The 10,713-nt window shown below is 38.0% G+C and overlaps 1 long non-coding RNA gene across 2 annotated transcripts; it reads left to right on the top strand.

The window, feature by feature from the left end:
• Nucleotides 1–6,238: 6,238 nt before the first annotated feature.
• Nucleotides 6,239–10,029, top strand: LOC120432882. Of its 2 annotated transcripts, XR_005608161.1 has the most exons (4): nucleotides 6,239–6,307; nucleotides 6,379–6,426; nucleotides 8,561–8,659; nucleotides 9,949–10,029. It is a non-coding gene; the product is annotated as an uncharacterized LOC120432882 (long non-coding RNA). The 2 variants fall into 2 exon arrangements; XR_005608160.1 differs by lacking the exon at nucleotides 9,949–10,029 and having other exon boundaries at nucleotides 8,561–8,826.
• The last annotated feature ends 684 nt before the right edge of the window (nucleotides 10,030–10,713 follow it).

Genomic DNA, 10,713 nt, shown 5'->3' with positions numbered 1-10,713 from the left:
ATACGGTTGCTGTAACAGATTGTAGATACAATGCAGGTGAGTCCATCTCACCTGCAGCAGCATCCCAGACCAGCCACAATAATAAAGATTTTTCTATTTCATTATAAACTTTGTCCTAATTATGTCATGAGTTTTTACTATTTAAAAAGAAAAAGAAAGCATCACAAAAACACTTAAGGTCATGAAAATTAATTGTATTGCTGCAATACTTAAATATCTGTGGTCTAATCTATTTTTATTCACCAATCTCATTGTAGCAATAATATGCCTTTTGGTCCAAGTTAATTATTTGAATTTTAAAACTCTTTTAGCCAAATAACTTTGAAGTTGTTACTAAAACTCGTCATCCCCATTTACTACTTTTGTTTCATTCTTTAAAAATTTAGAAGCATAAATATCAGTCTTTTGGAAAAATTACATTTTATACAGTATTATTAAGTCTACATATTCCAAGTGAGTTATGTCAGAATGCACTAGAGCAATTTAACTCTATTACATCATAGCATTCTATTTGCAAGAATCCCAGTGTTAATCCACTGTTCTTGGCCAATGATATCCACTCCTCAGCACTATGGGGGCGCTAATGTACATCTACGCTGGTTGCCAACCACCATGAACATTTAAAGAGCAGAAGAAGAAGAAGAGGACACTAAAGAGTTCAGGTGCACGACATGAGGATTTAATGAGACAGCTTTTATCTTACTGCTTTCGTGGAAGATCAGGTGAGAACCATACAAATTCCTTACACATGATGTTTATATAAATATATTCATCCAATAAAGCAAAGTAATATAGGTTATTATATTACGCTCGGATACACCAAAGCATCTAATTTTTGACAGTTTAGCTAGCCAGCATGCTAGTAGCAAAAGTTTGACATTCTGTTGCTGTTGGTTTGATTAATTTTGGTTTTAGCATCACAAAACTTGTGGTTTTAAAACTAGTGAGATCTGTTTTCAGAAAATATTTTACAAATGAAACAAAAACTGTAGGACAAATATGCTTATTGTTCAACCATACTAAATCATTATTTTAATTTATAACTTTAAGAAATATAAAAGGTTAAGGAAATGTGGATATGAAAATTAACTCATTAAGATTTGCAGTAACCTTAGACCAAATAAAATATACGAAACAGAACTTCCACAGGTAGGGCATGCAGCCTCTGACACACAGTGATACAAGATAGGAGGAACTGTTGGGAAACACAGATATTTGGAACCTTTAGGGGAGCTCTCCCCAACATAAATAGATTTTTCGATCTGTTTATTTCTATGTCTACATACATTTTGTAGTATAATGTGTTATTTCTAAAGTCATTAATACCTGATCTTTGCAGGGGATGGCGGCAACAAGGCCACGGAGAGCTAAAATAAATCCCAGACAAGATGCTAGGTATTACTGCTCCTTAGGTGAAGACAAGGCAGGATTTGATGTGAGGTATATTGATTCATTTAAAGGTGAGTTGATTCCAAAGAATGCAGTCAGCTTCTCAAAATAGAAATTTTTATGTTTTTGTAGTTTTTTTGTAGCATACCATGCATGAGAAAATTAATAATCACGAATATAATTATACTTGTTTTATTATTATTATTATTATTATTATTATTATATTTCTATTTTTTCCTTGTCTTTCCCCAAGGAATTATGAACATGTTACATGTTCCAAAATAAATAATACAATATAATCAAATAAAAACATATTTAAAAACAAGAAGGATTTTAATTAAATGGTTTATAGTTTATTGCCCAATTTGTTTTTGATGTGTCTCTTTAGGTCGCGGTGTGTTCAGCTGTCGGTCATTTCAAAGGGAGATTTTCTTTTTGAGTACAGAGGACAAATCATAACTAAAGAGGAACAAGAAAACCGAATGAAACTTTACCATGATGCACTCAAGGTTTTCATATTTCATTTCAAGTTCAATGGAAAACAGTTATGGTATGTAACTGCTTTGATAAAGGATAAAATACATGAGGTTTACAAATTATAATATTCAAATAATATTTTGAATTGAATATTAAAATGTTATTCAGACGTTCTACAACCTAATATACTTAATGACTTTCTTTACAGAGTGTAATTGTTATTGTATACTTTTTGTTTTAGTGTTGATGCTGCCAGAGAGGACGGCTCACTTGGCAGACTTGTAAATGACGATAATGTGAATCCAAACAGTAAAATGACAGTTACCAGAGTGGATGGAAGGCCCCATCTCTGTTTGTTTGCAATCAAAGATATTGGTCCAGGAGAAGAAATCACCTATAACTATGGTGATTCCAACTGGCCATGGAGAAGCAAGGTATAATGTAAATAGTACAGTATAAGTATAAATAGTATTAAATGAATAAAGGCTATACTGAAAAGTATGCATACACACACGGGTCCTGTGTAATACTCAACTGGACAGGTCCAGACATTAGGAGGACTGTATTCATCTTGGCTAGACCCAAATACTGCCATTCATTATTCATGCTTCTTCCTTAGAAATCCAACATGGTGGCATCTCAGGCTGTGGATGAGATTGCAGCCAGTTCCTCTCCTAACGACGCAACAAAGGTAAATTGGAGTTTCAGTGTCAGATTGTTTTAGTTGTAGACTGAGGTGCTAGTTATTAGGCAGTATTGAGGTATGTGGGTCCTTGGTTATCTTGACCAAGTAAGATGCACGCATTAGGAGGACTAAGATTTGAAACAGGAAGTATAAACAACTGAGTTCTACCTACAAGTGCGCCCACACACACGGGTCCTGTGTATTACTCAACTGGACAGGTCCAGACATTAGGAGGACTGAGTTTAGAAATGAATTCAGATCAATGAGAGTTACTCTGGCAATTGTGCATACACACACGGGTCCTGTGTATTACTCAACTGGACAGGTCCAGACATTAGGAGGACTGTATTCATCTTGGCTAGACCCAAAGACTGCCATTCATTATTCATGCTTCTTCCTTAGAAATCCAACATGGTGGCATCTCAGGCTGTGGATGAGAATGCAGCCAGTTCCTCTCCTAACGACGCAACAAAGGTAAATTGGAGTTTCAGTGTCAGATTGTTTTAGTTGTAGACTGAGGTGCTAGTTATTAGGCAGTATTGAGGTATGTGGGTCCTTGGTTATCTTGACCAAGTAAGATGCACGCATTAGGAGGACTGAGATTTGAAACAGGAAGTATAAACAACTGAGTTCTACCTACAAGTGCGCCCACACACACACGGGTCCTGTGTATTACTCAACTGGACAGGTCCAGACATTAGGAGGACTGAGTTTAGAAATGAATTCAGATCAATGAGAGTTACTCTGGCAATTGTGCATACACACACGGGTCCTGTGTATTACTCAACTGGACAGGTCCAGACATTAGGAGGACTGTATTCATCTTGGCTAGACCCAAAGACTGCCATTCATTATTCACGCTTCTTCTTTAGAAATCCAACATGGTGGCATCTCAGGCTGTGGATGAGAATGTCATGTCATTATTAAAGCTGCTATACCCAATTTGCAAAAACAAGTTAGCTTAACATATTTTTTTTTATGTTCATAACAACATTTTAACAAAGCATAGCTATAAATGTTGTTTGGAGATTAAAGAAAAAAAAATGAAGTGGTTCTGTTGCATTTGTCTAAAACCATCAGCCAATAACATGGCTCAGTCCAGAAAAACGATAGAACAGTCTTACCTGACTCCTTAAATTCTACATTAACATGGCTCCACCACACTATGCACTGGCCTGTTTAGCAGCAAAGCACACCAGGGGGTGTGGCCTATGGATAATATCCAATGGGAGGGGGGAGCCTTCTTGACTGTGTTTATGCTTCCATCTAGCCTGTTTTTTAAATTGGGGAAAGCGGCTTTAACTACCTTTCTTTTATTAACTTAATTTTTCTCTGTCTAGTTTGCTACCAGTCCTGGCACAAAAGATGTTATGTTAGCCACAAGGTGAACCTCACTGAACCTCTTCCAGAGGTAAGTGTTTTTGCAGAATTCTTCTCAGTAAAATATGTAAGGTAAACAAAGTCTTACTTTGTGTTTTTGATTGTTATTAGGTCTTTAGTGAAGATAGTTCAAGTGAGGGGGCTTCATCAGAAGAGGAATATGTGCCAGATTCTATAGCTGACTCAGACAGCTCATGGGACAACAAATCAGAGCCTTTAAATATAAGTTGCAAACAAGTACAGAACTCTGAGATCTCCAGCAGTCAATCTGCTTGCAAAACGAAAAGACCTCGCCTAGAAAGTTTTTTAGAGAGAGTAGGACAAAGAATTTCAGAAGATGCCGAATCAATATCTGAAGATGGAATTGGCACAAGACAGCTCGACGTATCAGGGGTTATTGCCACAGCAGAAAAGTCTGATGCTGAAGGCATTGTTGATGACTCTGATACTACGGCTGAAGATTCCTTAAAAACATCCTCCTCACTAAGAAACAAAACATACTGCTACATTTGTGGAAAACTACAGACAAAGTTTACACGTCATTTAAAAACTCATGAGAAATCACATGCAGATGTTGCTCGAGTTTTAAGTCTTCCCAAGAAGTCCAAAGACCGTTTGAAAATGCTTTCTAAGCTGCGAAACAAGGGAAACCACAGACATAACTCGGAGGTCATCGCAAGTGGGATTGGATCATTAAAAACCAGACGCACATCAAAAAAACCCTACAAAGGAAAAGACTATATTCACTGCATTTATTGCGAGGCATTATATCTTAAAAGAGATCTTTGGAGACATGTTCGTAAATGTTCTTCAAAACCAGTGGAGGCCAATTCAGAGGGGGGACGAAAAAAGGTCTTGTCCCTGGCCTGTATGAGTGAGTCAGCTCTGTGTCAGCAAGTTTCCCCCGGTGTTTGGAAGATATTAGCTGTCATGAAAGATGATGAAATAACTTCTACTGTGCGAAGTGACTTCTCTATTCTTCAGCTTGCTCAATCATTCTTTAACAAACATGGGAAAGATCCCACCAAATTTGACTACATTCGCCAGACACTCCGAGAATGTGGAAGACTTCTGCTCACACTTCGGAAAGAATGCTCAATACACACTTTTGAGGATGCTGTAAGACCTGCAAATTTCAATGTGGTTATCAAAGCTGTTAAGAAGGTGTCTGGGTATGATGAAGAAAAGAACTGCTACTCGACTCCAAGCCTTGCTTTAAAGTTGGGACACTCACTGCAGAAAGTCTGTGATATTATACATTGCAGAGCACTGATGGCAGAAGACAGTGCACTGATAAAGTCAACCCAGAGTTTCAAAACCCTTTATGCTACAAAGTGGTCAGAACTCATCTCCCATACTGCATTAACCACACTAAACGAGCGGCACTTCAACAAGCCTTCCACACTTCCTTTCACAGAAGATGTTCAGCGTCTTCATAGACATCTGGAGAAGACTATAGAACAAGCACTGAAGGACTTGGAAGAGCATAGTTCACCAAAATCATACAGTGAACTTTGTAAAGCTACCATGGCAAATGTAATACTATTTAACAGGAGAAGAGGGGAGAAATTTCAAAGATGACACTGAATGGCTTCCAGGAGAGAGACACTAGTACCCTGCACAAGGATGTTGCATTTGGACTGACAAAATTTGAACTTTACCTTTGTCAACACTTCAGTCGTGTAGAATTGAGGGGTAAACGAGGACGCAAGGTTGCAGTGCTACTTTCACCAGACATGGTGAATGCCATAACACGACTGACAGAGAAAAGACAAGACTGTGGTGTTCTGGCAGAAAACATATTCCTGTTTGCCAGACCTCATTGTCTGACTCCCTACAGAGGACAGGACTGTTTGAGGATTTATGCGACTGAATGTGGGGCTGAAAACCCTGAACACCTACGTTCAACGCAGTTGCGCAAACATGTCGCAACTTTGTCTCAGATCTTAAACCTCAAGAATCACGAGTTAGACCAAGTTGCCAACTTCCTAGGTCATGATATTCGTGTTCATCGGGAATATTATAGACTTCAGAGGCTACTACCCAGCTTGCCAAAATATCCAAACTACTGATTGCCATGGAGAAAGGGTCTCTCAAAAGCCTTCAAGGCAAAACACTTGAAGAGATTGAAATCGAAGGTAAAGTGGTGTTAAGGTTAAGAATTATACATGTTTCCTGCACTATAACCTTATAATTCATTAAGACAATCTTTTATTTTGTTAGATAACCTACAGTTGACAGATTCAAGTGAAGAAAGTGAGGTCGGAGTGGAGCGTGAGGAGGTCGGAGCGGAGCGTGAGGAGGTCGGAGCGGAGCGTGAGGAGGTCGGAGCGGAGCGTGAGGTCAATGAAGGAAATCTTGTATATCCACAGATTGGTAAGTACAATGTGATTAGTCTCAACTTTGTTCAATTTATGAAATCACATGACTAATAGACTTTATTACAGATTCTATAGATACTAGAATGATGAAGAAAGTTGTCAAGGAACCTCCAGGTATGTGTTTGTCATCATTTATTGAAGCTTTTACCTTTGTAACTACTTCCTAGACACTTTTGCTATCTTTGCTATCTTTATGTAAAAAAAAAAAAAAAAGATAATTCATTACTATCATTTTTCCAGTGATTGTTACCTTTGTCCAAATGGTAATTTAAAGAAAGTCAAGGATCTTTCTAAAGACCAGCTCAACAGAATAGAAAGGTCAGTTTTGGAGGATGGTCAGGTAGGAAATGCTAGTTTGAACAGGTGATTTTGAGCTGTGATTTAAAGTTCTAGAGAGAATCTAATGAGCAGAGGAAGTTCCAGAGGGTGCAATTAGCAGTGGCAAAGGATTGTACCCTCAGATTTATGATTTTGATGATGGGGGTAAGGAGGTTAGTGTTAGCAGTGTTGTGGGAGAGTGACAGTAAAGACAATCCCTCAGGGTGGCGGGGTGAGGTTGTTGAAGGCTTAAAAGTTGATTAGGAGTTTGCACTCAATACTATAGTCAGTGTGCAGCCAGTAATGTTCTTTTTAGGATGTGGTGATATAGTCTCTAGAGTGAGTGCAGTAGAGTAAGGGGCAGCAGAGTTCTTAATAGATTGCAGTTCTTGGAGGTGAGTTTGGGGAAAGCAAAGATGCTGCGATTCTTTTTGAGGGTGGAGAGAATGGATAGGATTAGGAAGAACAATATCATTGGGACTGCACATGTTGGAAAAAATGTCTACATTGTTCTACATTGGCCAGGTTGAGGTTGTGTTGGGCATGTGCAAACAAGGGACAGTGAGGAAGGTTTGTTGAAGGATGTTAGAAAGGAAGCTGCCCTGCAGGAGACAGAAGGAGATGAGATTAATCAAGAGAGATGAAAATAGTTGGTGTGTGGAGGGCTGATCTACTACTCTTTATTTACCTGGTTTGCGCTTCTGAAGTATTCCCTCTACGCTCTCATCCTCTTTCTACAGTAAATCAGTGGTGAGTGGAAAGTTGACCAGTCACCGGAGTAGTGATGGGTCGTTCATGAGCGAAATGGCTCTTAGAGCCGGTTCTTTGAAGTGAACGATGCGAGCCGGCTCCTTATTGGGAGCCGTGGATTTTTTTTTTTTTCTCTTGCCCTCTCTCTCACTTTTTTCGCTGCACGTCAGCCTTGTGTTTGCGCTGAGTAGAGACGGGAGGGGCGCAAACAGAGCCTTGCGTTTGCACCCCTCCCGCCTCTGAGCAGAGGGAGGAGCTAGGGGCGGTAGTTACACTCGCAACAGCAGTAGCACACGAAAAGAGCAGCAGAGAGAGAAAGAGAGCCGGGAGCAACAACAAGAGACAATGTCGTCACATTAGAAAGGTGGAGTAAAGAAAATGAGTGACACCAAGAAAAGAAGCAAAATCTAGAACCATTTAAATTTTACTGACAATACATAGGCAGAGTGTAGAGTCTGCAAGAAAAGGATATCATATAGAGCCGGTTGCACGGGCACCTGAAAACTGTCCACTCATCAGTGCGATGGGAAGATAAAACACAGTGAGTTAAGTGTGATATAAGTGAAGCTGCCAGTGTGTCTACCCACTGAGCTGAGCACTGGGCACTTGGTATTTTTAAATTTAAAGTTTAAATTTTAAAAGTTAAATTGTAAATGGTAGGTTTTGTATTTTATAATTTATTTTTAAATTTTATGTGGAGTGAATAAATAAAAGCATATTTATATAATGAACATATATACATAGAAAACACGTTTTTAAACATTAGTAATTCATTTTGTGCATAATTTTATATTGTTGTTAATAATAAATGAATGAAAGCAACAAAACAACCTGAAGAGCCGGTTCGGGAGCCGAAAGAGCCGGCTCTTTTTAGTGAGTCGAGCCGAGAGCGGGATCTCTAAAAGAGCCGGAAATCCCATCACTACACCGGAGTCTTGTTTGGAGAAAAAATTCAGCCTTGTATCTTTTAATATCAGCTGTAATAGCTCTAGCCATATTCCACATTCACATGTGTCACCTTAAACTAAAAGTCATAGTTGCGACTCTGGATTTATCTTAGAAACCATATTCAAGATTTCAAGGTCCATTAGTTGCTTGACCACATTCAGGAGCATTTGACATTACATTATAAGAGATTTAATACAACAAATATATGCTTACTGTTTTGTTTTGTTTTCAGCACAAAGTAAAAATGGAGCGGGTAAGGTCATTGAACCCAACAGAATACTAAACAAGGAGATGAAGCCAAGCAGTAAGAAGAAAACAAATAAACAATCTGGTAAATGGTGACATGCATACAAAAGTCACTTAAGCACAAATGTAAACTTCATGCATTTTTGAACCCAGTTATCCACACCACCCAAGCCAGTATGGTGACTATGCTCATCTTTCTGCCAGGGACCGTACCATAATTCTACAACTTGGTTAGACAATTATATTAACCTACTTGGTAAGGTAAAATATAAATCACATTCAATGTGGAACAATACCTTGTATTAAGTAATGGGATAAATGTTTAAATTACTTTCCCTATGCCTGTTTTAATCTGTAATACATTTAAATACTTATCATTTTCAAAACAGCAATGCACCAAAACAATTAATAAACAAAGCAATGAGAACATATTATGATTTGGGTTTTAATTTTGAGGATTCCTCAACCATTGGGCTTCTACATTATCTCCATACTCTGAACATCATCTTATTCCCATAGGCAGAATCTGGATAATATTGGAAAATTTGGGCTGGTTTGGCTAATTGTGGGCTGTAACCTGAACGTCTTGAAGAAAATTATGTTCACTGAAAAACCTGAAGGCCCACCTCATGGTCAGGCAGGGTCCACCCTTGTTTTTAAATAAACATTTGAGTCAGACAGTTATATATGAAATGTTTGAGTATATGTTATACATTTCAAATTATTACAATATCATGCTATACATGTTTTTTGTTGTATAACGGTGTGTGGAATAAAATGCTCTCCATCCATAGTGATTTGCCATAGCTATTTATTGGAATTCTGACTTAATGTGGGCTACCTTTCAGAATTTTACATTTAAATAAATGTATTCATCCATTGTAATAAGTATTTAAACAGTCAGCATTACAGGATTTATACCAAAGAAACACTGTTACAACAAATTCACCTTAAAGGGGACATATTATGCAAAACCCACTTTTTTTTGTTGCTTTTGTATGTATATTTGGTTATGAATTGCCTCCCGACTCCTTAAGTGTAGGTTTTCAACAACTAAAAAGGAGCTCTTTTAGGTCCCAGGTAGTGTATTTTGCACAATCCAGCATAATCACAGCCTCAGCACCTGTCCTCGTGGACAATGCAAAGGCCGTCTTTGGGCTGTGTAGACTAAACACTAACTGTTCTTAGCAGGGCTGTAAAACTAGTGTGTGCAGAACTCAATTCTTCGGCTTATTTGAAGGAAGCCGATTATCGCCATTATATTTTTGCATCCTACAACCATGTCAACTCACACAATTGAGCATAATACGTCCCCTTTAATTTAAAAATTGTTTAAAAAGTAGTTTGTTTACATTTATTTTTTTCTGCTTCTAGCTTCTCTGGAAAATGCAAGGAGGGTCAAAAAAGCATCCTTGGTCTCCCACGGAGGTTGCTGCGATAATGAAGCATTTTGGCGAACATATCAAAAAGAAAACTGGCCACTATTATCGAATGCCAGCAATGCAAAACTGCAGAAGATCCTGCTCTGGCTGGTCGTTCTATTCAAAACATCAGAGATTTTGTGAGGAATCGGGCGTGTCGTTGAAGAAAAAAAGAAAATCCTATGTAGAGGAGTCTACATAACTCCAAAGTACTTCTTGGAGGAGTTAAAAAGATATTTTGTATGTTTTGGTTTCTCATTTATTTATTTTAGAATTTTACTATTAGAAGATTGGTAAATTCATTTTGTTGACACTGTTTTAGTGCATCTGATCTAAGAGGACATGTAATTTTATATTGCCAGTTATTTTCATTTCTGTTAACAAAACAATCCTGTTTTTGTAAAATGCACTCAATTTGTTCCTTTTATTCACCTGTTGCCCTTTTAATACACACAAAATACATGTTTGTGTATGTGTATGGCCTTTGTCCTGTTAATAAAGTTAGCCCTGACAATTACTGTTCATGTCAGGGGAGGAGCCAAGTTACCTAATTAGTGTTGTCCTCTTATTACACCATGGTGTCAGGTTCTTATATTTTGAGTTCTGGTGTGTTTTCACAATTTTGAAGTGAGATTTGTGTTGTACAACTCAAATGGGATTTTAAAAGATGCACTTCATCTATCTAGCACAAGCGGAAAGGGGGGTCCGTTTAGTGTTG

The sequence above is a fragment of the Oreochromis aureus genome, linkage group 14 (assembly GCF_013358895.1).
Source record: "Oreochromis aureus strain Israel breed Guangdong linkage group 14, ZZ_aureus, whole genome shotgun sequence".
Taxonomy (NCBI): Eukaryota; Metazoa; Chordata; class Actinopteri; order Cichliformes; family Cichlidae; genus Oreochromis; species Oreochromis aureus.
This window is presented reverse-complemented; position numbering and strand designations above follow the sequence as displayed.